Source organism: Hyla sarda, chromosome 5 (genome assembly GCF_029499605.1).
Source record: "Hyla sarda isolate aHylSar1 chromosome 5, aHylSar1.hap1, whole genome shotgun sequence".
NCBI lineage: Eukaryota > Metazoa > Chordata > Amphibia > Anura > Hylidae > Hyla > Hyla sarda.
Window position 1 is genome coordinate 263,252,725 of NC_079193.1, and position 27,839 is coordinate 263,280,563.

Genomic DNA, 27,839 nt, shown 5'->3' on the forward strand with positions numbered 1-27,839 from the left:
GCAAAGTTCTGGTACACAGGGTATAAACACACAAAAACGCTTTCACTAGGCTCTAGGGCAACAAGATCCGGCAAGGGAGTGCAAGGGAGGAGACTAGATATAAGGAGGGAACAGGTGGGAACCAATTAAGCTAATTGGGCCAGGCACCAATCATTGGTGCACTGGCCCTTTAAGTCTCAGGGAGCTGGCGCGCGCGCGCCCTAGAGAGCGGAGCCGCGCGCGCCAGCACATGACCGCAGGAGACGGGAACGGGTAAGTGACCTGGGATGCGATTCGCGAGCGGGCGCGTCCCGCTGTGCGAATCGCATCCCCAACGGCCATGAGAGAGCAGCGCTCCCGGTCAGCGGGACTGACCGGGGAGCTGCAGGGAAAGAGACGCCGTGAGCGCTCCGGGGAGGAGCGGGGACCCGGAGCGCTAGGCGTAACAGTACCCCCCCCCTTAGGTCTCCCCTTCTCTTTATCGGGTAACTGCCTCCCCTGGGATGAGGACACCGGGAAAGGATGGAGGGATTCCTCAACGGCAGGCAGAACCGCAGGAGTAGGAATGGGGAGAGAGGGCAGAGGGCGGGACCTGGCACGGGGCAGTGTGACACCAGGAGGAGGGCCATGAGGGGACACAGAAGCTTGCCTGATGGAACTGGGAGGGGGGGAGGGGCATTTCCTGTGGCAGGCAGAGTCCTTAATGACCTTAGGGGGACCAGATACAGGAGGAACCACAGAGTTACGGCAAGGGTTACTGGGAACCGGTTTTAGACAGTTCTTGGAACAAGAGGACCCCCAACTCTTGATCTCCCCAGTGGACCAATCCAGGGTTGGGGAATGAAGTTGAAGCCAGGGAAGTCCAAGGAGAATTTCCGAGGTGCAATTGGGGAGGACCAAAAGTTCAATCCTCTCGTGGTGAGATCCGATGCTCATAAGAAGGGGCTCCGTGCGGAAACGTATGGTACAGTCCAACCTGGCTCCGTTGACCGCGGAGATGCGGAGTGGCTTGACAAGACGGGTCACCGGAATATGGAATTTATTCACAAAGGACTCCCGAATAAAATTTCCAGAAGCTCCAGAGTCCAGACAGGCCACGGCTGAGAGGGGAGAGCTGGCTGAAGTGGAAATCCGAACAGGTACCGTGAGACGTGGAGAAGCCGACTTGGCATCAAGAGACGCCACACCCACGAGAGCTGAGTGTGAGCGTGCGTTTCCCAGACGTGGAGGACGGATTGGGCAATCCACCAGAAAATGTTCAGTACTGGCACAGTACAAACAAAGATTCTCTTCCTTACGGCGATTCCTCTCTTCCAGGGTCAGGCGAGACCGATCCACTTGCATGGCCTCCTCGGCGGGAGGCCTAGGCGCAGATTGCAGTGGAGACTGTGGGAGAGGTGGCCAGAGATCTAAGTCTTTTTCCTGGCGGAGCTCTTGATGCCTCTCAGAAAAACGCATGTCAATGCGAGTGGCTAGATGAATGAGTTCATGCAGGCTAGCAGGAGTCTCTCGTGCGGCCAGAACATCTTTAATGTTGCTGGATAGGCCTTTTTTAAAGGTCGCGCAGAGAGCCTCATTATTCCAGGAAAGTTCAGAAGCAAGAGTACGGAATTGTATGGCGTACTCGCCAACGGAGGAATTACCCTGGACCAGGTTCAGCAGGGCAGTCTCAGCAGAAGAGGCTCGGGCAGGTTCCTCAAAGACACTTCGAATTTCCGAGAAGAAGGAGTGTACAGAGGCAGTGACGGGGTCATCACGGTCCCAGAGCGGTGTGGCCCATGACAGGGCTTTTCCAGACAGAAGGCTGACTACGAAAGCCACCTTAGACCTTTCAGTAGGAAACTGATCCGACATCATCTCCAGATGCAGGGAACATTGGGAAAGAAAGCCACGGCAAAACTTAGAGTCCCCATTAAATTTGTCCGGCAAAGACAGGCGGAGGCTAGGAGTGGCCACTCGCTGCGGAAGAGGTGCAGGAGCTGGCGGAGGAGATGGTTGCTGCTGCTGTAGCTGAGACTGAATCTGCTGTAGCTGCGACTGGAGTTGCTGAGTCATGGTGGTCAAGTACGACAGCTGGTGATCTTGTTGGGCAATCTGTCGGGCTTGCTGGGCGACCAGTGTGGGGAGGTCGGCGACAACAGGCAGGGGAACTTCAGCGGGATCCATGGCCGGATCTACTGTCACGATGCCGGCTGGCAGGTAGTGGATCCTCTGTGCCAGAGAGGGATAGCGAGGACCGTGCTAGTGGACCGGTTCTAAGACACTACTGGTTTTCACCAGAGCCCGCCGCAAAGCGGGATGGTCTTGCTGCGGCGGTAGTGACCAGGTCGTATCCACTAGCAACGGCTCACCTCTCTGGCTGCTGAAGATACTGAAGATAGGCGAGGTACAAGGGAGTAGGCAGAAGCAAAGTCGGACGTAGCAGAAGGTCGGGGGCAGGCGGCAAGGTTCGTAGTCAGGGGAGATAGCAAAGTTCTGGTACACAGGGTATAAACACACAAAAACGCTTTCACTAGGCTCTAGGGCAACAAGATCCGGCAAGGGAGTGCAAGGGAGGAGACTAGATATAAGGAGGGAACAGGTGGGAACCAATTAAGCTAATTGGGCCAGGCACCAATCATTGGTGCACTGGCCCTTTAAGTCTCAGGGAGCTGGCGCGCGCGCGCCCTAGAGAGCGGAGCCGCGCGCGCCAGCACATGACCGCAGGAGACGGGAACGGGTAAGTGACCTGGGATGCGATTCGCGAGCGGGCGCGTCCCGCTGTGCGAATCGCATCCCCAACGGCCATGAGAGAGCAGCGCTCCCGGTCAGCGGGACTGACCGGGGAGCTGCAGGGAAAGAGACGCCGTGAGCGCTCCGGGGAGGAGCGGGGACCCGGAGCGCTAGGCGTAACAACATGTACATTTGTGGCTTGCTGGAGGTCATTTTGCAGGGCTTTGGCAGTGCTCCTTCTGCTCCTCCTTGGACACATGCATAGGTATTGGTCCTGCTGCTGGGTTGTTGCCCTCCTACGGCCTCCTCCACATATCCTGATGTGTTGGCCTGTCTCCTGGTAGCACCTCCATGCTCTTGACACTACTCTGACAGACACAGAAAACCTTCTTAGCACAGCTTGCATTGATGTGCTATCCTGGATAAGATGCACTACCTGAGACACTTGTTTGGGTTGTAGACTCCATCTCATGCTACCACTAGAGTTAAAGCGCCACCAGCATTCAAAAGTGACCAAAACATCAGTCAGGAAGCATAGGAACTGAGAAGTGGTCTGTGGTCACCACCTGCAGAGCCACTCCTTTATTGGGGTTGTCTTGCTAATTGCCTATAATTTCCACCTGTTGTCTGTTCCATTTGCACAACAGCATGTGAAATTGATTGTCTTGACCTAAAAAAAAACATCATTATTGGCAACATTGTCATTGGTTAGTTTAGATGTGTCCGAGTTAGTATTAACATTAGAGTCTCTGGTTTTACGTAGACGCCTAAAAGAAAAGGTGTTGTTATGTTGAGTCCAGTTATAGACACGCCCAGAAGAATAATCGGAAGCGTCCCTGTGCCATTTGTGGAGCTTAGCTGTTTCCATATCTGATTTGAATTTTGTCAAGAATGTATTCTGTTTATCCACCAAGTTGTCATAGATCTCTCTGTTAGCAGATCTTAGTGACTATTCTATTGAAGATAGTTTGGACTGTGTGTTATGAATGTCCTTTTGCAAAAATTCAATGTTAAGAAGTATAAGGTCCAATGCGTATTTGTTAGATATCATCTCGTATCAGTTTCTTTATTCAGGGCCAGTTAAATATGCATTATCATTTGGTTGGGACCGTAGGCCCCTAGGAATCCTCTGAGCACTAAAATATTCACTTTAAATAATCAAGTGTAATTTTGTAAGGGCAGAGTAGACCTACCAGTCTCAAAACATTTCGTAGAGGCTGGACATGGGAAGATGAATTTAAAGTTCACATTACTTGACCATGTGCCCCCTTTAAAAAGAGGAGGTGACCATAAAAGCCTTCTAAAATGCAGAGAACTGATGTGGATACATACTAATCACTTATAAAACAGTAATGGTTTAATAGTAGGAGTATACATAATAAAAATTAGTAATTTTCACCTACATTTGTTTTATATTTTTTCTAAACGTTTTCTAATGGGCTGGCCTGTTGCGTTTTAATACAGTAGGTCTCTGCTAATTCATCTTTTACTCCAATCCTTTATTTGAATCTACTATTTTTATTTATTCAAATTTTTTTTTTTTTAATAATTTTTTTCATTTATAACTTCTTTATTTTTATTTTTTATCCTATATCTTATTAATTATTATCAATTTTTATTTATTGTTGTATCCAGATTTATTTATCATTTTGTCCGTCCAATGTTACCATGCAATTTATAGCCACAGGCATGACTGTTTTGTGAATGTGGCACCCCTGTTCACTGTAGGTGTTACCCCAGAAGTGCTGGCCTCCCCGCTGTGAGATGGACGGGAGACCATATAGTTCTTGCGCTATCACGCAGTATCTCAGTTGTTTCCTCGATAAGGGGAGCATTACTGAGAAGGACGCTAGCCAGGGGAGGGTTAACTGTGCCGTTGATTGTGTACAGAATGACTGCAAAGGGGGCTTTTCTAATACTTTAATAAATCTATCATATCAGTCATGGGCCATGACTGGCTATAGTGACAGATTGTCAGTTTACAATTATTTTTACCCTCGTTTTCTTATTTTGTTCATTTTTTTTTTCATTTTATTCTCATTTTTTATGTTATTCCCTATTTCAAGATGGAGTGGTGCGATTCAGATATGATATGCACACATGCGCATGCCAGAGAACCCAGCTCCAATCAGGTGACCTAGGTATTTCCGGTCACGTGAATCGGAACAGGACGAGCATGATTGGCCAGCACATTTCGTTGTATTTTTGTAATAGCTGCGCAGTCGCAGTATAATTTCACAAATAGAATATAATAAGGGGTTCAGTGAGCATTTACACCCACTGGTGTTTGACAGATCTTTGGAACAGTGGTGTTACGCCTAGCGCTCCGGGTCCCCGCTCCTCCCCGGAACGCTCACGGCGTCTCTCTCCCTGCAGCGCCCCGGTCAGTCCCGCTGACCGGGAGCGCTGCACTGTCACGGCCGTCGGGGATGCGATTCGCACAGCGGGACGCGCCCGCTCGCGAGTCGCATCCCAGGTCACTTACCCGTCCCGGTTCCCTGCTGTCATGTGCTGGCGCGCGCGGCTCCGCTCTCTAGGGCGCGCGCGCGCCAGCTCTCTGAGACTTAAAGGGCCAGTGCACCAATGATTGGTGCCTGGCCCAATTAGCTTAATTGGCTTCCACCTGCTCCCTGGCTATATCTGATCTCCTCCCTTGCACTCCCTTGCCGGATCTTGTTGCCTTGTGCCAGTGAAAGCGTTTAGTGTGTCCAAAGCCTGTGTTACCTGAACCCTTGCTATCCATCTTGACTACGAACCTTGCCGCCTGCCCCCGACCTTCTGCTACGTCTGACCTTGCCTCTGCCTAGTCCTTCTGTTCCACGCCTTCTCAGCAGTCAGCGAGGTAGAGCCGTTGCTAGTGGATACGACCTGGTTGCTACTGCCGCAGCAAGACCATCCCGCTTTGCGGCGGGCTCTGGTGAACACCAGTAGCCTCTTAGAACCGGTCCACTAGCACGGTCCACGCCAATCCCTCGCTGACACAGAGGATCCACTACCTGGAAGCCGAATCGTGACAGTAGATCCGGCCATGGATCCCGCTGAGGGGCCGCTGCCAAGTCTCGCTGACCTTACCACGGTGGTCGCTCAGCAATCGCAGCAAATTGCCCAACAAGGACAGCAGCTGTCGCAGTTGACCGCCACGTTACAGCAACTTCTGCCTCTGCTACAGCAGCAACCATCTCCTCCGCCAGCTCCTGCACCTCCTCCGCAGTGAGTGGCCGCTCCTAGCCTCCGCTTGTCCCTGCCGGACAAATTTGATGGGGACTCTAGACTCTGCCGTGGATTTTTGTCTCAGTGTTCCCTGCATATGGAGATGTTGTCGGACTTGTTTCCTACAGAACGGTCTAAGGTGGCGTTCGTAGTAAGCCTTCTTTCAGGAAAGGCCTTGTCTTGGGCCACACCGCTATGGGACCGCAATGATCCTGCCACAGCCACAGTCCAGTCCTTCTTCGCTGAAGTCCGGAGTGTCTTCGAGGAGCCAGCCCGAGCTTCTTCTGCCGAGACTGCCCTGTTGAACCTGGTCCAGGGTAATTCTTCAGTGGGCGAGTACGCCATCCAATTTCGTACTCTTGCTTCCGAGTTATCATGGAATAACGAGGCTCTCTGCGCGACCTTTAAAAAAGGCCTATCCAGTCGCATCAAGGATGTGCTGGCCGCACGAGAGATTCCTGCCAACCTGCAAGAACTCATCCATTTGGCTACCCGCATTGACATGCGTTTTTCTGAGCGACACCAAGAGCTCCGCCAGGAAAAAGACTTAGATCTCTGGGCACCTCTCCCACAGCATCCTTTGCAGTCTACGCCTGGGCCTCCCGCCGAGGAGGCCATGCAAGTGGATCGGTCTCGCCTGACCCAGGAAGAGAGGAATCGCCGTAGGGAAGAAAATCTCTGTCTGTACTGTGCCAGTACCGAGCATTTCTTGGTGGATTGCCCTATCCGTCCTCCACGTCTGGGAAACGCACGCACGCACCCAGCTCACGTGGGTGTGGCGTCTCTTGGTTCTAAGTCTGCTTCTCCACGTCTCACGGTGCCCGTGCGGATTTCTCCTTCTGCCAACTCCTCCCTCTCAGCCGTGGCCTGCTTGGACTCTGGTGCCTCTGGGAATTTTATTTTGGAGTCGTTTGTGAACAAATTCCGCATCCCGGTGACCCGTCTCGTCAAGCCGCTCTACATTTCCGCGGTCAATGGAGTCAGACTGGATTGCACCGTGCGTTACCGCACAGAACCCCTCCTGATGTGTATTGGACCCCACCACGAAAGGATTGAGCTCTTCGTTCTCCCCAACTGTACCTCTGAGGTCCTCCTCGGTCTGCCATGGCTCCGGCTTCATTCTCCTACCCTTGATTGGACCACCGGGGAGATCAAGAACTGGGACTCTGCTTGCCATCGGAAGTGCCTCTCCCCCCCTCCCAGTCCCGTCAGGCAAGCCTCTGTGCCTCCTCATGGCTCCCGTCCTTGTGTCACCCTGCCCCGTGCCAAGCTTCACCCTCTGCCCTCCCTCCCCATTCCAACTCCTGCTGTACTGCCTGCCGTTGAGGAAACCCTCCATTCTTTCCCGGTGTCCTCATCCCAGGGGAGGCACTTACCGGACAAAAAAAGGGGGAGACCTAAGGGGGGGGGTACTGTTACGCCTAGCGCTCCGGGTCCCCGCTCCTCCCCGGAGCGCTCACGGCGTCTCTCTCCCTGCAGCGCCCCGGTCAGTCCCGCTGACCGGGAGCGCTGCACTGTCACGGCCGTCGGGGATGCGATTCGCACAGCGGGACGCGCCCGCTCGCGAGTCGCATCCCAGGTCACTTACCCGTCCCGGTTCCCTGCTGTCATGTGCTGTCGCGCGCGGCTCCGCTCTCTAGGGCGCGCGCGCGCCAGCTCTCTGAGACTTAAAGGGCCAGTGCACCAATGATTGGTGCCTGGCCCAATTAGCTTAATTGGCTTCCACCTGCTCCCTGGCTATATCTGATCTCCTCCCTTGCACTCCCTTGCCGGATCTTGTTGCCTTGTGCCAGTGAAAGCGTTTAGTGTGTCCAAAGCCTGTGTTACCTGAACCCTTGCTATCCATCTTGACTACGAACCTTGCCGCCTGCCCCCGACCTTCTGCTACGTCTGACCTTGCCTCTGCCTAGTCCTTCTGTCCCACGCCTTCTCAGCAGTCAGCGAGGTAGAGCCGTTGCTAGTGGATACGACCTGGTTGCTACTGCCGCAGCAAGACCATCCCGCTTTGCGGCGGGCTCTGGTGAACACCAGTAGCCTCTTAGAACCGGTCCACTAGCACGGTCCACGCCAATCCCTCGCTGACACAGAGGATCCACTACCTGGAAGCCGAATCGTGACAAGTGGACTGTGCAAATAAAAAAATGTAATTTTTACATTTTCATGGACCACTGTTCTAAAAATCTATCAGACACCTGTGGGGTGTAAATGCTCACTGTACCTCTTATAACATTACGTGAGGGGTGTAGTTTCCAAAATGGGGTCACATGTGGGGGGGGTTCACTGTTCTGGCACCACAGGGGGCTTTGTAAACACACATGGCCTTCAATTCCAGCCTAATTCTCTCTCCAAAAGCCCAATGGCGCTCCTTCTCTTCTAAGCATTGTAGTGCACCCGCAAAGCTTTTTACATCCACACATGGGGCATTTCCATACTCAGAAAAATTTGGGTTACAAATTTTGGGGGGCTTTTTACCTGGGGGGGGGGGCTCTGAAGTGAGAAAGTGCCATGCGCATTTGAGGCCTAAATTAGGGATTTACATAGGATGCAAGCATTACACTTGCCTCCAATATCAAAATTACCCTGCTGCAGTGTTTCCCAAACAGGGTGCCTCCAGCTGTTGTAAAACTCCCAGCATGCCTGAACAGTCAATGGCTGTTCGGCAGCACTGGGATTTGTTGTTTTGCAACAGCTGGAGGCTTCGTTTTAGAAACCGTGCCGTACCAGACGTTTCTCATTTTTATTGGGGGGAGGGGACTGTGTAGGGGTATATGTATATGTAGTGTTTTACTTTTTATTCTGTGTAGTGTAGTGTTTTTAGGGTACATTTACACGGACAGGGGTTCGCGGCGAGTTTCCAGCTGGGAGTTTGAGCTGCAGCGGAAAATTTTCTGCATCTCAAACTTGCAGCGAGAAACTCACTGTAAAACCCCGCCCATGTCAATGTACCCTATGCATTCACATGGGGGGGGGGGGCAAACCTCCAGCTGTAGCAAAACTACAACTCTCAACTGCATGCTGGGGGGTTTATAATTATGCAACAGCTGGCGGCACACTGTTAGTTACTTAACTCAAAGTTTCGCAACCAGTGTGCCTTCAGCTGTTGCAAAAGTACATATCCCAGCATGTACGGACAGCCAAAGGGCATGCTGGGAGTTGTAGTTATGCAACAACTGGAGGCATACTACTACAACTTCTAGCATGCCCTTTAGCTGTCCGTGCATGCTGGGGGTTGTAGTTATGCAACAGCTGGAGGTACACTGGTTGCAAAACACTGAAAGTTTGTTACTTAACTCAGTGTTTCCCAACCTGTGTTCCTCCAGCTGTTGCAAAACTACAACTCCCAGCATGCATTGTCTGTCAGTGCATGCTGGGAGTTATAGTTTTGCAACAGCTGGAGGCACACAGGTTGGGAAACACTGAGTTAGGAAACAGACAATGTTTCCCAATCAGTATGCCTCCAGTGGTTAAAAAACTACAGCTCCCAGCATGCCCAGACAGCCGAAGGGCATGTTGGGAGTTGTAGTTAGACAACAACTGGAGGAGAACAGTCTGGAGACCACTGTGTAGTGGTTTCCAAACTGTAGCCCTCCAGATGTTGCAAAACTACAACTCCAAGCATGCTCAGACTACCCAGGCATGCTGGGAGTTGTAGTTTGGCAACATCTGAAGGGCCAGATGTTGCCAAACTACAACTCCCAGCATGCCTGAGCAGTCTGGGTATGCTTGGATTTGTAGTTTTGCAACATCTGGAGTGCTACGGTTTGGGCACCACTGTATAGTGGTCTCCAAACTGTGCTCTTCCAGGTGATGCAAAACTACAACTCCCAGCATGCTGAGACTGTGCATGCATGCTGGGAGTTGTAGCTCTGCAACATCTGAAGAGCCAGATGTTACAGAACTACAACTCCCAGCATGCCTGGGCAGTCTGGGCATGCTTGGTGTGGTAGTTTTGCAACATCTGGAGGGCTACAGCTTGGGCACCACTGTATAGTGGTCTCCAAACTGTGGCCCTCCAGATGTTGCAAAACTACAACTCCCAGCACGCCCAGACAGCCTTTGGCTGGTTGGGCATGCTGGGAGTTGTAGTTTGGCAACTCTTAGAAGGCAGCAGTGAAGATCACTTACCACCGCCATCTTCTCCCCACGCTGCCCCGACATCCAGGGGCGGGCAGAGCGGGGATTTCAACTTTAACCCTCCCGCCCTCCTGCCATTGGTTGGTTAGTCCTAACCGACCAATGGCAGGGGATAGGGGACCACTGACACCTCGCTACCATCCTTCAGGATGATCAGGGATGTCTCTGACAGCTCCGATCATCCCTATTTTCACCAGAGACCTGATGAGCCCAGAATCGCCACAAATCGATGATCTGAATTGTCTCAGGACCCCCCCAGGCAGTGTCACGGGATGCCTGCTGAATTATTTCAGCAGGCATCCCGCTCTGGTCCCCGCCAGCCGAGCGTCAGGGAGCGGAGAAACACAGGGCGTACCTGTACACCCTTAGTCCTTAAGGACTCGGAAATGGGGGTGTATGGGTAAGCCCTATGTCCTTAAGAGGGTTAATTAAGTGTGTATTTCACTTTTTTCTACATTTTTTTACATTTTTTAGGAACTACTACTACTCCCAGCATGGAACAGACTGTTACATAATGGAAGCTGTAGTACCTGTACTAATAGACAGATCGCCGTGGGTGTCACTCCTGACGATGCGATCATCCTATCTATTACAGACATGGAGAGGCTTTCTCCTGCGCTCGCATCTCTGCACTATACTCCGGCCGGCCAATGATGTGAATAGAATTCACATCACTTATTCACATTTCCCGCAGGGAGCTGTGATTGGCCAGATGGTTCCAGCCAATCACAGCTCTCTGCGGGAAATATGAATAATAGGTATATACACGGCATATACTCATACTATAGTGGGACCAGAGAAGAGCAGCCTGCCGTCCGCATCTATAATTTATACAGGACGATCGCAGCGGGTGTCAGGAGTGACACCCACTGTGATCTTTCCTTACCTGCAGGTACTACTGCTCCCAACATGGAGCACACTCTGCTCCATTCTGGGAGCTGTAGTACCTGCATTAATAGACAATTCGCAATAGGTGTCAGAAGTGTACCTGCAGTTAAGAACAGATCACAGCGGGTGTCACTCCTGACATCCCCTGCGATTGTCCTATCTATTGCAGAGATGTTAGCGCAGGAGAAAGCCGCTCGCAGTTATACATTATACAGGACGATCACAATGGGTGTTGCTCATGAAGAAATTAGTTATTTCGAATGGAGTCGAAGTTTGGATTCGGTCCGAAACGAATTTTTCATGAAATTCGGAACGAATTCGACTTAGTCCGATTCAATTAGCTCATCTCTAGGTATAACATCTGAGATGAAAAAGCTCAACCAAAAGCGGTATGCTCGCTCATAGACAGTTTACTTAATGTTTATTGATTCCTCCTGTTCATCTCCCAACAGTAAAAGTTGTTGTAAAGATGGACTGAGCATGTGAGATTTCAATCTGGCCAATTCATTATTCCTGTGAGAGATAAATCGCTCCCTTTCCACGCCGATACAAAGATGTACATTTCTGCTGGAGTTGTGGACAGCTATTTGTAGGCCCAGTGTTCTCATTTAATAAAAGCCATGTCTTCGGACACACACTTTTATTTTACGGCTGTGTAAAATGTAGTGTCTTTGCTTCCTTGCAGGCTGCTTATGCTCCAAAGCACATGGGGGAAGAAAGGGCCTGAAAACAGCCCAAATGCAACAAAACTGACTCAAAAAAAATGAAAATTTTTCTAAAGTATTTATAATCAGTAACAATCTTAAAATGTTGTACTGTTCTATTTTTTTATCCTATTATATTAATTTTTATGGTGACAATAATAAAGAGCCTACAACCAGAGCAACAAAAGTTAAATTTTTTGTATTGTTAATTTATTATTTTAAGCCATTACCTAAACATTTTCAGTACATGTTATTTTATAGGCAGAAGTTAAAATAACATGAGCATCTGAAGATATTCCAAAGACCATTCAATAGGACATAACTATAGCACCTTACGATTACTCAAATTATATAGTAAGGTTAATTGTAGTACGGGAGTCTGAGGGTGTACATTATCTGATCAGCATCTGTCAGGCACGGAGGCAAAGGTTCACACTTCGTACTTGGATCAGCTTCATATGTTCAGCTGAACTATTATTCACGTCCCCCAGGGAATCTTCCTGAATTAGAAAGTCTCCCATGTTTTGTTCAAGGATTAAAGAGGATGTACGAAGATTGCTCACTAAGAGATCAGTCAGGTGTTTCAGTTACTTTTCCAAGACATTCAGCATTGCTTTAGGCTACTTCAGCCAGACGTGTTAGTGGCATTTTTGTCACAATTTCTTTTTTTCCAAAAGAGTATTGGAGCCAGTTTTTTAAAAGTCTATAGCAAAATATTATATATTCTACTTAAACACCCCCACGTTTATCAAAAGTGACTTAAATTTAGCCAGTTTTGTAAGTGTTTTGTTTTATTTTGATTTTATATCAAGCAGAAAGCCATGCACACTTTTCCCTTCACTTTTAGTAGCTGACATGGTTGGGACACATTGAATTTCTTGTGGAAATTGTTCACATGTGGTACAGCAGATTTAGCATTATTTTGGAGTAGGACACATGAGGAAAACTATGCCTACATTGAAAGGCTTGGGTATCTGGAATGATTGGATATTTTGCACTTAAAGGCAATAGAACCCTGTGCGTTTATATTTTGTATGGCTTGTTTGCTACCGAAATTAAGGCAATAATATATTCTATATATTCTTAATTAAAATGTCATTTTGCTGCCGTAGAGTCTGCACAGCTCCTTTACGTAACTGGATGTGCTGCTGTTTTACTAGTGTTAAACTAGCAGGCAGCATATATCTGCAATGCTTTGGAATAATAAGTATTCCAAAGCATTAAAAAAAAAGTGAAAAAATATATAAAATAAATAAAAGTCTAAAAACAATAAGTATAAAAAAAAAGTGTAAAAAAAAGTGTAAAAGTGTAAAAAAATATATAATGGAAAATAAAAATGTATAATGTGTAGGATCACACGGCGCACATCCGCAGCATATTGCGTGCTGCGGATGCACGCCAATAGTCACAATAATGAGCTCCCTGCTGTGGCTTGGTAGCTTTGTGTGTCCACTCATTGCGGCGGATTTCTGACCGGCAGTCATGAGCGGACACTGGGCTTCCCAGCCACAGCAATGATCTCGCCCTTGTTACTGCTGGGGGGCATCCGCGGTGTGAAATATGCTGTGGATGCGCTCTATGTGACCCTACACTGCGTGCCTTTCATCCTGCGTTTCCGCAGTGTTAGAGGTATCCGTCAGCATCACATCAAAAATAGTGATGCTGACGTATACTGTAGCAGCTCCATTTATTTCTGAATGAGACCACTACAGTAGACATTGGCATCCCTTTTTTGACATGACAACGGACACCTATACTGTAGAAATGCAGTATGAATGAGGACTATTCATATAATGATGCCCTGAAAGCCAAAGGGGGCTCCTCTCCTTCTTGGTCCTACAAGGCGGTCAGGCAACCAGATATGGCTTAAGTAGGGGTACTGCCCAGGCCGGGATGAACATGGTGATAAAATATGGGCGCATTTCCTCCATTTCAAAAGCGACTTACCAAAATGATGTCCCACAAATAAAGAATTTGTGGGGAAAAAAGCGAATTGCAATTTTTTCCACTGACTTTGAAATTATTCTAGCCACACAATAAAGGCTCAATGTACTCACTTTTGCCCTAGTTGAATACTTTAGGGGCTGTAGTTTTGAAAATGGGGTCACATCTGGGTGTGTGGTATTGTTCTGACAGCTAGAATGCTTTGCAAGATGAAGTGCGGCCTATAATTTGTATAATGATATCCTGAAAGCCAAATGGTGCTCCTCTCCTTTTGGGTCCCACCATGGTCTAAGCAGGGGTATAATTGAACATGGGACAAACAGCATAATAAAATATGGGGCGCATTTTCAACTTTTCAGATGCAATGTACAAAAAAATGTCCCACAAATAATGCATTTGTGAAAAACATTAAAATTTTTCCACTGACTTTGTATCCATTCCAGCCACACAAAAAGGACTCAAAGTACTCACTTTTGGTCTAGATGAATACTTTAGGGGGTGTAGTTTCCAAAATGGGGTCACTTGAGGGGGTTCTGTATGGTTCTGGCAGCTAAAACCCTTTGCAGGCATGAAGTGCAGCCTATAATCCATTCGGCCTAAAATGATGCCCTGAAAGCCAAACGGCGCTCCTCTCCTTCTGGGTCCTACCATGCGGCTAAGGAACCAAATATGGCCTAAGTGGGGATATTTCCAAACACGGGCCGAGCAGCTTAATAAAATATAGGGTGCATTTTTTGCAATATCAGAAGTGATGTACAAAAAATATGCCCCACAAATGATGCATTTGTGAAAAAATGAAAATTTTGAATTTTTAACACTGACTTTGTAATAATTCCTGCCAAAAAATATGGTGTTAAAATACTCACTGTACCCCCTAGCGAATACCTTGAGGGGTCTAGTTTTTAAAATGGGGTCATTTGGTGGGGGTGTTCCTATGTTCTACCACCTTCAAATTTCTGCAAACCTTGCATAGCACATTAAAAAAATAAGTACTTTTCAAATTTTCAAAAGTTCAAGTTAAATTGTTAGGCGTCTAACTAATTTAAAATGCAAATTAAAAACAAAAAAAATGCTGTCAAAATAAAGTAGACATCTGGAAGTATAAGTTTCATAAACTATTTAGTCAGTAAGTATAAATATATGCAAACTATTAGTGTTAAAATAGCAAAAAATCATAATTTTTTAAAACATTTCATGATTTTTTGCATTGTAAAAAAAAAATACAAATGATATCGACTTACTTTTACTATGTACATGAAGGACAACTTGTGACAAAAAAAATGTCTGAATTATTGTGATTTCACAAAACATTACCAGAGTTATTCTCTAATAAAGACAGACATCCCCGATTTGAAAAAAAACAGGCCTGGTCTTTCAGGGGCGTACAGGTTTATTTGTATTGGTGCTTAAGGGGTTAAAGCATTGAGAGTGAATGTGGAATAAGCATCTAAGGATGAGTTATGTGTATTTTATAAGTTTAATCAAACATATGGTATTTCTACCTGAGTTTAACATAGATATGCATTACAATTGTTAAGTGAACATGCAATGTGTATTTTAGGTCAAGTTGCCTGTATATAGAGTTTGAGTTTGTTTCTGGTAATCATGTGTTGAAATGTTGGTTTTCAGTGATCCCATTGCATTCTTACTATGCCATGACTATGTGGTGCTACTAGCTTCTATGTACAGTGGGGCCCATTGTGCAAGTTCTCCCACTTAAAAATATTAGAGAGGCCTGTCATTTTCATCATAGGTATACCTCAAGTATGAGAGGCATAATGAGAAAAACATCCATAAAGAATTTTTTTGCAAATTATGGAGGAAAATAAGTATTTTGTCACCTACAAACTAGCAAGATTTCTGTCTCTCACAGACCTGTAACAACTTCTTTCAAAGTCTTCTCTGTCCCCCACTTGTTACCTGTGTTAATGGCACCTGTTTGAACTTGTTATCAGTAGAAAAGACACCTGTCCACAACCTCAAACAGTCACACTCCTATGGCCAAGACCAAAGAGCTGTCGAAGAACACCAGAAACAAAATTGTAGACCTGCACCAGGCTGGGAAGACTGAATCTGCAATAGGCAAGCAGCTTGGTGTGAAGAAATCAACTGTGGGAGCAATTATTAGAAACTGGAATCTGATAATCTCGATCTGGGGCTCCACGCAAGATCTCACCCTGTGGTGTCAAAATGATCACAAGAACGGTGAGCAAAAGTCCAAGAACCACACAGGGCGACATAGTGAATGACCTGCAGAGAGTTGGGACCAAAGTAACAAAGACTACCATCAGTAACACACTACGCCACCAGGGACTCAAATCATGCAGTGCCAGACATGTCCCCCTGCTTAAGCAATTACATGTCCATGCCCGTCTGAAGTTTGCTAGAGAGCATTTGGATGATCCAGAAGAGTATTGGGAGAATGTCTTATGGTCAGATGAGAAGGAGAAAGAATACTAAGTTGCAACCATAGAACAGCATACCTACTGTGAAGCATGGGGGTGGAAACATCATGCTTTGGGGCTGTTTTTCAGCAATGGGACCAGGACGACTGATCCGTGTAAAGGAAAGAATGAATGGGGCCATGTGTCTTGAGATTTTGAGTGAAAACCTCCTTCCATCAGCAAGGGCATTGAAAAGGAAACGTAGCTGGCTTTTTCAGCATGAAAATGATCCCAAAAATAACACCCGGGCTTTGTAAGAAGCATTTCAATGTCCTCTCAACCCCATAGAAAACCTTTGGAGGGAGTGGAAAGTCCGTGTTGCCCAGCGACAGCCCCAAAACATCACTGCTTTAGAGGAGATCTGCATGGAGGAATGGGCCAAAATACCAGCAACAGTGTGTGAAAACCTTGTGAAGACTTACAGAAAACATTTCACCTACCTCTGTCATTGACAACAAAGGGTATATAACAATGTATTGAGATGAACCAAATAATTATTTTCCATCATAATTTGCAAATAAATTCTTTAAAAATCAGACAATGTGATTTTATCGATTTTTTTTTTCTCATTAGGTCTCTCATAGTTAAGGTATACCTATGATGCAAATTACAGGCCTCTCTTTTAAGTGGGAGAACCTGCACAATTGGTGGCTGACTAAATACTTTATACTTTTTTGCCCCACTGTAAGTCATGCAATTATCATTCCCCTTTCCCTGGTACCAATCGACAATTTCATCTAACCAGTCACATGCGTTACATCTTTACTTCAGGTGGTTTGTGAAATTGGGTAGTTAAAGGGGTTATCCACCATAAGGTGATGTTAGTACATACCTGGCAGGCAGTAATTGACATGCTTAGGAAGGATCTGCGCTTGTCTTGGGGCTAAATGGCTATGTTGTGAGATTACCATAACACTGTGGCTAGCTTTTTGTGAACTTGGATTTCCTGTTTGACTTCTTTTTTTGACTACAAATCCCACAATTCCATTTTCCTCCCTCCGACACATCAGCCACCCCACCCATTGAAATATAAATGAGCTGCATCCATCAAAAGACCTGTGGTTTTCATTCAGGGTGCCTTCAGCTGTTTCATTAGTTGCAGAATGATCTCTCTCCCACCAAGCGATCCCTCCACCCATTGCAGCAGTCATCAGCTGACTAGTGAGTCAGGTCTCGGCTGCGTTGCAAGCTGGGAAAAATCCAAGACAACAGTCATTTTGTATGCTGTTAAAAATAAATATTGGGGTGAAAATCACAGAAGAATTGTGAGAAAACCATCACACACAGGCATAGACACTATATTATGAACTACGTATAAAAGAAGAAGAACAGTAGCCAGCACTCACAATCCAGGGGTCTTTTTATTAGACGATACGGTGCATATTCAAACACACAGCGGGCAGAGTGTAGAGGATGGGGGTATCAGGACAGCACTGTTTCGCACTTCACCTGCACTTCCACGAGCCGATACGTTGGCGTGGACACACACACTGAACTTAAGGGCTTGGAACATGTCATCAAGGTTGTCATGGGAACACATAAACAAAGGATCGTTATACAAAAAAAAAGATACATACAGGTAATGGATATATTGCAGTCCTGTCTAGGGCACCAATTATTTTAAATCTGGAATATTATGTTGTTTTAAATCAGGAATGGAAGCAATTCGTTGCGGTCGTTCAAGCCTAGACTGCCAGTTGCATCCAGGTGAACGATCCAATGCGCCTCTCTCCGTAGGAGGAGATTACCTCGATCTCCTCCATATTTAGGTGGATCAATTCTCTCCAAGGCAGCAAATTTTAAGCAGGAGGGGTCATTGTTATGTACTTCTTGAAAGTGGGAAATTAATCTAGGAGCACCGTGACCCGTTCTAAATGAATGGAAATGTTCATGGATTCGAACAAAAAGTGGTCTAATGGTTTTACCCACGTAAAATTTTCCACATGTACATATCAATGAATATACAACGTGAGTTGTACGGCATGTAATTAACTGATCTACAATATGAGTATAACCTCCCAATATTACTTGTCTGCTAGCAATATTGTAAACACAAAAAGAACAGTTGCCGCATCTAAAATTTCCTCTTGGGGTATATTTTGTTAGCCAGGTGGATTTTATATTTTCTTTGTCTCTTACATTTTTCATCTTTTTCAGCTTTTCACCTATAGTAATGTTTTTTCTAAAATTCACATTTCTAAAAGTTATGAGAGGTTTTAAGGCTGCAGTTGCTTTTTAATCTTTATCAGCTTCTAGCATATACCAATATTTATGGATTGCTTTAGAAACCATGTGATTGAGGTTGGAATTATTTAGGGAAAATTTGAAAGGTTTTCGTTTGATATTAAGTCTTGATTTCGTTTTCAATAGTTCACATCTATAATTTTTTTTTACTTTTTTCAGACTATCTTCTATGACAGTTAGGGGGTATTGTCGTTCGATGAGGCTCTGTTTTAGTTCTTTAGCTTGTTGTTGAAATGTCTCAAATTTACTGTGTATTCTTTTCAGGCGTAGGAATTGGGAATATGGTATGCTGTTCTTTACGTGTACTGGGTGGGAGCTATTATAGTGGAGTAATGGATTTCGGGCTATAGATTTACGATAGCCCATAGTGACTAATGAGTTGTTCTCAATTTTTAATTTAACATCTAGAAAATCTAACTCATTTCCACCAAATACACTAGTGAACAGCATATTTTCTGTGTTACGATCGTTTAGATATTGGACGAATTCTTCAAAATGGGACTGTGATCCATCCCACACAACTAGTACGTCATCCACAAAACGTACAAGTAATTTGATATATTTAACATATGGGTTTGAGTCGCAGAAAATATAGCGCTGTTCGAAAATCAACAGGAACAGGTTAACATAGGTGCAGGAGAACGGGGTCCCCATCGCAGTCCCGGTCACCTGCCTATACCACCCGTTCCTGTCCATGAATTCATTATGGGATAGCACAAATTGTAGACCCTCACCCACAAACAATGAGAATTCAGGGGATTTATTGGTTTCACTAAGGACTTCTTTTATAGCCTGTACACCCGCATCCCAAGGGATGCGGGTGGACAGGCTTTCAACGTCTATAGAGGCTAGTTGGTGCCCCTCCTGCCAATGGAACCCATCTAGGTGTTCCAGTAGATCTGTAGTGTCCCTAATATATGTTGGGGTCTCTTTAAGAAGTGGTTTGAGGAGCCACTCTAGGTATTCTGATAAGGCTTCGGTCGCAGAGCCGATCCCCGCAACGATAGGTCTACCTGGGGGTCGGCTCTGTGACTTGTGGACCTTAGATAAGAAGTACCATTTAGCAAATTTTGGGCAACTAGGCAATAGTTTTTCAGCAGTACGTTGTGAAATGAGACCTTTCTCACATTGAGATCTCAAAAATGAACGTAGAGATGTTAGAGTTTTAGGAGTTGGATTTGAGGACAGAGGTTCATAGGTGGTTCTTCTAAATAATATTGTTTAGTCATAGCGACTGTACTGCCGCCTTTGTCGACTCTTGAAACTTTCAGGTCTGATCTGGAGGCCAGCCACCTAAGAGCCCTCTCCTCACTAGCAGTTAGGTTATTATTCAGTTTTGGGTATAATAATGCTTTTACCTCTTGTCGAACAGCTTTATTAAATAAATCTAAAGGGCTGCCCGCTTGGATAGGGGGAGAAAATTTGGATGGATTGCCACCTTTAACCTGTTGGGGACGAAGGGCGTATGCATACGCCCTTGCGTCCTGGTACTTAAGGACGAAGGGCGTATCGATACGCCCGTGGGAATTTCGGCCCCCGCCGCGCGCCGGGCGGGGACCGGGCCGGGGTGACTGCTGATTTCTATCGTGCAAATGCCCAGGGGGGTCATTAGACCCCCCCATGTCGGCGATCGGCGCAAATCGCAAGTGAATTCACACTTGCGATTTGCGCCGATTCCGGGTCATTACGGGTCTATGGTGACCCGGTGACCCGGCATAGAAGGGGGATCGCGGGTGTCTAAGACACCCACGATCCCCCTAAAGCGATAGGAGTGAGGTGGCATGGGTGCCACCCCTCCTATCTCTGCTATTGGTGGTCTAGACGCGACCACCAATAGCAGATGTGGGGCGGAGGGGTTTACTTTCGTTTTCCCCGTCCTGCCCACCCACAATAGGCGGGCCAGAACGGGGAAAACGAAGAGGAGCGGCGCCGGAGTCCACTTACCCCTCCGGAGGCAGCGGAGCGTCGGGGATCGGCGGCGGCGACGGAGATCTGCGGCGGCAGAAGAGGACGGCTCCCGGAAGCGACGGAAGCCGATGAGTAGTTGCATAGCAACATCTAGAGGGCTACAGTCTGAGACCACTATAGCATGTCTGATCACAGAAGGGCATGCTGGGAGATGTAGTTATGCAACAGCTGGAGGTACGCAACTACAACTCCCAGCATGCCGAGACAGCTGTTTGCTGTGTGGGCATGCTGGAATTTGTAGTTTTGCAACATCTGGAGTGCTACAATTTAGAGACCACTGAACAGTGATCTCCAAACTGTGGACCTCCAGATGTTCCAAAACTACAACTCCCAGCATGCCCAGACAGCAAACAGCTGTGTGGGCATGCTGGGAGTTGTAGTTTTGCAAGATCTAGAGGGCAGTATAGAGATCACTGTGCAGTGGTCTCTAAACTGTAGCCCTCCAGATGTTGCAAAACTACAACTCCCAGCATGCCCAGACAGCTGTTTGCTGTGTGGGCATGCTGGAATTTGTAGTTTTGCAACAGCTGGAGGTCTGCAGTTTAGAGACCACTGCACAGTGATCTCTATACTGCCCTCTAGATCTTGCAAAACTACAACTCCCAGCATGCCCACACAGCTGTTTGCTGTCTGGGCATGCTGGGAGTTGTAGTTTTGGAACATCTGGAGGTCCACAGTTTGGAGATCACTGTTCAGTGGTCTCTAAATTGTAGCACTCCAGATGTTGCAAAACTACAAATTCCAGCATGCCCACACAGCAAACAGCTGTCTCGGCATGCTGGGAGTTGTAGTTGCGTACCTCCAGCTGTTGCATAACTACATCTCCCAGCATGCCCTTCTGTGATCAGACATGCTGGGAATTGTAGTTTTGCAACAGCTGGAGGCACACTGGTTGGAAAATACTGAGTTAGGTAACAGAACCCAACTCAGTATTTTCCAACCAGTGTGCCTCCAGCTGTTTCAAAACTACAACTCCCAGCATGTACTGACAGACCGTGCATGCTGGGAGTTGTAGTTTTGCAACAGCTGGAGGCTCACTGGTTGGAAAATACTGAGTTAGGTAACAGAACCTAACTGAAGGTTTTCCAACCAGTGTGCCTCCAGCTGTTGCAAAACTACAACTCCCAGCATGTACTGACAGACCGTGCATGCTGGGAGTTGTAGTTTTGAAACAGCTGGAGGTTTGCCCCCCCCCCCCCATGTGAACGTACAGGGTACATTCACACGGGCGGGTTTACAGCAAGTTTCCTGCTTCAAGTATGAGCTGCGGCAAATTTTTCGCCGCAGAGCAAATTCCTAGCGGGAAACTCACCGTAACCCGCCAGTGTGAATGTACCCTAAAAACACTACACTACACTACACTACCACCTAATAAAGAGTAAAACACTACATATACACCCCCTTACACTGTCCCCCCCAATAAAAATAAAAAACGTATTGTACAGCAGTGTTTCCAAAACGGAGCCTCCAGCTGTTGCAAAACAACAACTCCCAGCATTTCCGGACAGCCACTGATTGTCCAGGCATGCTGGGAGTTTAGCAACAGCTGGAGGCACCCTGTTTGGGAATCACTGGCGTAGAATACCCCTATGTCCACCCCTGTGCAATCCCTAATTTAGTCCTCAAATGCGCATGGTGCTCTCTCACTTTGGAGCCCTGTCGTATTTCAAGGAAACAGTTTAGGGCCACATATGGGGTATTTCCGTACTCGGGAGAAATTGCACTACAAATTTTGGGGGGCTTTTTCTCCTTTTACCCCTTATGAAAAGGAAAAGTTGGGGTCTACACCAGCCTGTTAGTGTAAAAAAAAAAATTTTTACACTAACATGCTGGTGTTGCCCTTTACTTTTTATTTTCACAAGAAAAAAATACCCCCAAAATTTGTAACGCAATTTCTGCTGAGTACGGAAATACCCCATATGTGGGCGTAAAATGCTCTGCGAGTGCACAACAAGGCTCAGGAGTGAGAGCGCACCATGTACATTTGAGGCCGAAATTGGTGATTTGCACAGGGGTGGCTGATTTTACAGCGGTTCTGACATAAATGCAAAATAATAAATACCCACATGTGACCCCATTTTGGAAACTACACCCCTCACGGAATGTAATAAGGGGTACAGTGAGCATTTACGCCCCACAGAGGTCTGACAGATTTTTGGAACAGTGGTCTGTGAAAATGAAAAATTTAATTTTTTTGTTTGCACAGCCCACTGTTCCAAAGATCTGTCAAACGCCAGTGGGGTGTAAATGCTCACTGCACCCCTTATTACATTCCGTGAGGGGTGTAGTTTCCAAAATGGGGTCACATGTGGGGGGGGGGTCCACTGTTCTGGCACCACGGGGGGCTTTGTAAATGCACATGGCCCCCGACTTCCATTCCAAACAAATTATCTCTCTAAAAGCTCAATGGTGCTCCTTCTCTTCTGAGCATTGTAGTTCGCTCGCAGTGCACTTGACGTCCACATATGGGGTATTTCCATACTCAGAAGAAATGGGGTTACAAATTTTGGGGGGCATTTTCTCCTATTACCCTTTGTAAAAAAGTAAAATTTGGGGAAAAATCAGCATTTTAGTGGAAAAATATTTTTTTTTCATTTACACATCCGACTTTAACAAAAAGTTGTCAAACACCTGTGGGGTGTTAAGGCTCACCGTACCCCTTGTTACGTTCCTTGAGGGGTGTCGTTTCCATAATAGTGTGCGATGTGTTTTTTTTTGCTGTCCTGGCACCATAGGGGCTTCCTAAATGGGACATGCCCCCCAAAAACCATTTCAGAAAAACTCACTCTCCTAAATCCCATTGTTGCTCTTTCCCTTCTGAGCCCTCTACTGCGCCCGCCGAACACTTGACATACACATATGAGGTATTTTCTTACTCGAGAGAAATTGGGTTACAAATTTTGAGAGAATTTTTTTCCTTTTACCCCTTGTAAAAATTCAAAAACTGGGTCTACAAGAACATGCCAGTGTAAAAAATGAAGATTTTGAATTTTCTCCTTCACTTTGCTGCTATTCCTGTGAAACACCTAAAGGGTTAACACACTTACTGATTGTCATTTTGAATACTTTGAGGGGTGCAGTTTTTATAATGGGGTCATTTATCGGGTGTTTCTAACCAGAAGACCCTTCAAATCCACTTCAAACCTGAACTGGTCCCTGAAAAATTCCGATTTTGAAAATTTTGCGAAAAATTGGAAAATTGCTGCTGAACTTTGAAGCCCCCTGATGTCTTCCAAAAGTAAAAACTCGTCAATTTTATGATGCAATCATAAAGTAGATATATTGTATATGTGAATCAATACATAATTTATTTGGAATATCCATATTCCTTATAAGTAGAGAGCTTCAAAGTTAGAAAAATGCAAAATTTTCAAATTTTTCACGAAATTTTTGCATTTTTCACCTAGAAAGGATGCAAGTATCGCCGAAAATTTACCACTTACATAAAGTAGAATATGTCACGAAAAAACAATCTCGGAATCAAATTTATAAGTGAAAGCATTCCAGAGTTATTAATGCTTAAAGTGACAGTGGTCAGATTTGCAAAAAATGCTCCCGTCCTTAGGGTCATAATGGGCTCCGTCCCCAAGGGGTTAAATGGTAGTACCTCAATCTCACTAACACTAAGATAGATTGGTTGTACCTCTGATAGGTTGCATAATAAATCCAAACACTCTCTATCTTCCAAGTTTAGGGCATTAATAGGTGAAAAACCCAAAGGGGCTATAACAACCGGCGTCTCTCCTTCTTTAGGTTGATCATGAATAGTGTTGAGCGGCATAGGCCATATTCGAATTCGCGAATATTCGCGAATATATGGACGAATATTCGTCATATATTCGCGAATATTCGCATATTCTTAATATTCGCGTTTATTTGCGCATATGCGAAAAAGTCGCTAATGCGAAAATTAACATATGCGAAAATTAGTATATACAAAATTAGCATAAGCGAAAATTCGCATATGCGAAAATTAACATATGCAAAGTTTTGCATATGCGAAAATTCGCATACCAGTCTCACACAGTAGTATTAGAGCCTTCTTTACACCACACAAGCTGGAAGCAGAGAGGGATGATCACTGTGATGTGTACTATGAAAAAAAAATAAAATAAAAAATAAAACGAATATTCTTAATTACGAATATATAGTGCTATATTCGCGAATATTCGCGAATTCGCATTGCGAATATTCGTGAGCAACACTAATCATGAATAACAAACTTTTCTGTATTGCTGAATATTATGAACTACACTAACTTTACAGTCCCTGTAGCATAGTCAAATAAAAAAAAATTCTGGAATACCCCTTTGATGTTTATAGTCTCTCTCTATATATATCTATCTATCTATCTATCTATATATATATCTATCTATCTATCTATCTATATATATATATATATATATATATATATATATATACACACTCACAGTATACATACAGTATACTGTAAGTGTGTGTGTGTATGTGTATATATATATATATATATATATATATATATACACACACACTCACAGTGTATACATGGATCCACTCTTGGCTTTAGTTTAAAAACAGCAGTTACAGTTTTCTGAACCAATGTCAAGTGGAAACTCTAATGGTTCACAAAAGAGAAACCTTCACTTCAATGTAAACTCTAGCTGGGTACTATACTTCAGTACCATTATTATGGTGAGCTCACATGCAAAAGGTCTGGAAAGTATGCCCTACTGGTCTGGTTCCATAAGTCTGTTTCACTATGTAAAGGTAAGGTCCCAAGGAAGATAATTCTGTATCATAATATGTTTTCCTTTTCTGGCGGAACACTACCCTTTCTACCAAGTTTGTAGATGTTGGTTTCATCTTGTTGGTTCAGTACCAGAAACTGGTATCATGGGCTGATAAGTAACATTTGTTAGATTCCAATAGTTAGAATTTTCTTTTGCTGGAGAATAAACAATATTTTCACCTGCTTAGCAATAAAACAAAGCAGAATAAACAATTACGGCATTTTCCATGCGGCAGCTATTGATAAGTGAGGTGCTTTGTTTAATTGCCTGGCTCAGGCTTTATTTTTTCTATAAAATGTAACATCTGGCGCCGTCAGGTCTTTTGGCACAGCTCCTATCTCTGTTGAATGATCATGATTAGTATCTACTCTGTTTATTCACTAACCACCTTCAAGTGTTCTTGGGACTGTGCCATCTGGTTCTGGGATTTTCTTGTAAGCATCATACAATTTCTTGTACTTTTTATCTTTGTGAAGTGCTGTCTTACTGCGAAACTTTTTGATATGTCTGAAGCGATTACTCATTAACAGGTTTAAGTTATCCCAAAGGGGAATCAATTTGCTCTCTTACATGATCTGTATGAAATGCCCAAGAACTATTGTAGGGCAATACTGAGAAAGGTGCACTTCATTTTGTGGTAGTCTGATTCATAAAATAATAGCATTGACTTCATTGGTTTATATAAAAGTGTGCATGTTAACTCTGGTCTTTGGTCATCTTTACAGTGTATCTGTCCCATATAATAGACTTATGAAGTTGCACACAAAGTGCAGTAGTGCTTCACAAGCCTTCTCCATAAAAAGCTTTGTTGATGATTTAGGTTGCTTTATATCCATAAAAAATGCTTCAGTAAACCATCCAGGGGTCGACCAAAAGTGGGGCCCGGGATCAACTATGCTCTAGGGCCATAACGTCTCTGTACACATCCTGCCCTTTTGTTGGCAGAGCATGTGCAATGTCAATCAAAAATGGGAAGAGGGTGTGATAGAGTGAAATAATGCAAAAATGTCCCAAATCCAGTTTGCAAATCTTCACATCCATATCCAAGAAGACTGGTAACTCAGTCGCTAGACATGTTATTGCCTATCCAAAGGATCTCTGCAGCGGCACCCCAGTCATCCAGTGCATGGAGCGAACTCGGCTCCTTGCTGGTTGACTGGCGAACACAGCCACCATGCCCTCTCCATTCATGTCTATGGGAGGAGGTGTAACGGCTGTGTACTAGCCGTCAAACACCAGGCTTCTGTGACCGTAACACCCCAGCGTCGGCCCGGATATCACGGGGGGTCCCTGTGGCCAGAGCCCTAATGATCACACATGTTATCCCCTATACTTTGGATAGGAGATAACATGTCTAAGGGCGGAGTACCCCTTTAAGGTTGTAATTGCTGCCAAAGGTGCTTCAACTGAGTAATGAGTAAAGGGTCTGAATACTTATGTCAATGTAATATTTTAGCTTTATCTTTTTCAAAAAATTAACATTGTGCTTTCACTTTGTCAAAATCGGATATTGACTGTAGAATAATGGGGGGATTTTTTTTATTTATTTACATTAGCACAAGTCCGCAGTATAACAAAATGCAAAAAAAGTTAAAAGGGTCTTAAAACTTTCTGAATGCACTGTATATTTATATTGGGTCAAATTCCCTGTACAGTTAGCTGATATTATTGTGGCTGTCCAAAGCCATTAATATAAATATGTTTGAAGCTTACTGCATACAGAAGAATTATTGAGTTGAAGGTCAGTTGTATGTCATAAACTCTTAAATAGGCATTTAGACACTTTAAAAATCTTTCAACAAAAGTCAATAGTAAAAAGAAATATAAAACAACTTTGTAACATCTTATTAAAAAATGCTTTTTTTCCCATTTATCAGTCTTCTTTCCTGTTCCTTCACTCACTTTCAAATTCACCACTCTGCAGAAACTTCTGTAATCCTCCGCACGATGGTTAGGCTCACTGAAGAATCATGTTACATCTGCCAATTTATGTCTATGGACAGGGGAGAGGGGAGGAGGAGTGGCTATAGAGAGACAGAGGCAGACTCACAGGAAAAGGCTCCAGCAGTTTGTTGTAAGTGCTATATTGCACCCCAGTACTGCTTTAAAATGTACTGTAGAGACATAGGGGAGCATGATTCCTGTGTGTTTTATGGGCTATGTCATATATTGTAATTATGGAGGATTTGGGTTTAATTGATGATGTAATGCAACCATTATATGCTCTGCACCTGGTTTTGCCGCCATGTCCATTGTGATAATAATTTTTATTTGCTAACATTTCTTTTGCATTGCTGATTTCTGGCTGTAGAGACTAGCGCAGAAAAATATATCTAGATTTAAGTCATTTCTGATTAGCTGCTTGCATATGCCTTCCTATTTAACCCCTTGGGGACGGAGCCCATTATGACCCTAAGGACGGGAGCATTTTTTTCAAATCTGACCTCTATTACTTTATGCATTAATAACTCTGGGATGCTTTTACTTATAAATTTGATTCAGAGATTGTTTTTTTTCGTAAAATATTCTACTTTATGTTAGTTGTAAATTTTCGTCGATACTTGCATCATTTCTTGGTGAAAAATTCCAAATTTCAGGAAAAATTAGAAAATTTAGGCCTCAAATGTACATGGTGCTCTCTCACTCCTGAGCCATGTTGTGCGCCCACAGAGCATTTTACACCCACATATGGGGTATTTCCATACTCAGGAGAAATTGCATTACAAATTTTGGGGGTCTTTTTCTCCTTTTACCTCTTGTGAAAATGAAAAGTATGGGACAACACCAGCATGTTAGTGTAAAAATTTGCATTTTTTATATTAACATGCTAGTGTAGCCCCCAA

At 45.0% G+C, this 27,839-nt stretch overlaps 1 protein-coding gene across 6 annotated transcripts in view; it reads left to right on the forward strand.

Moving 5' to 3' along the window:
- DLGAP1 (DLG associated protein 1) overlaps positions 1–27,839 on the forward strand; it is a 668,048-nt gene that overhangs the window by 418,601 nt on the left and 221,608 nt on the right. The window lies entirely within an intron of this gene.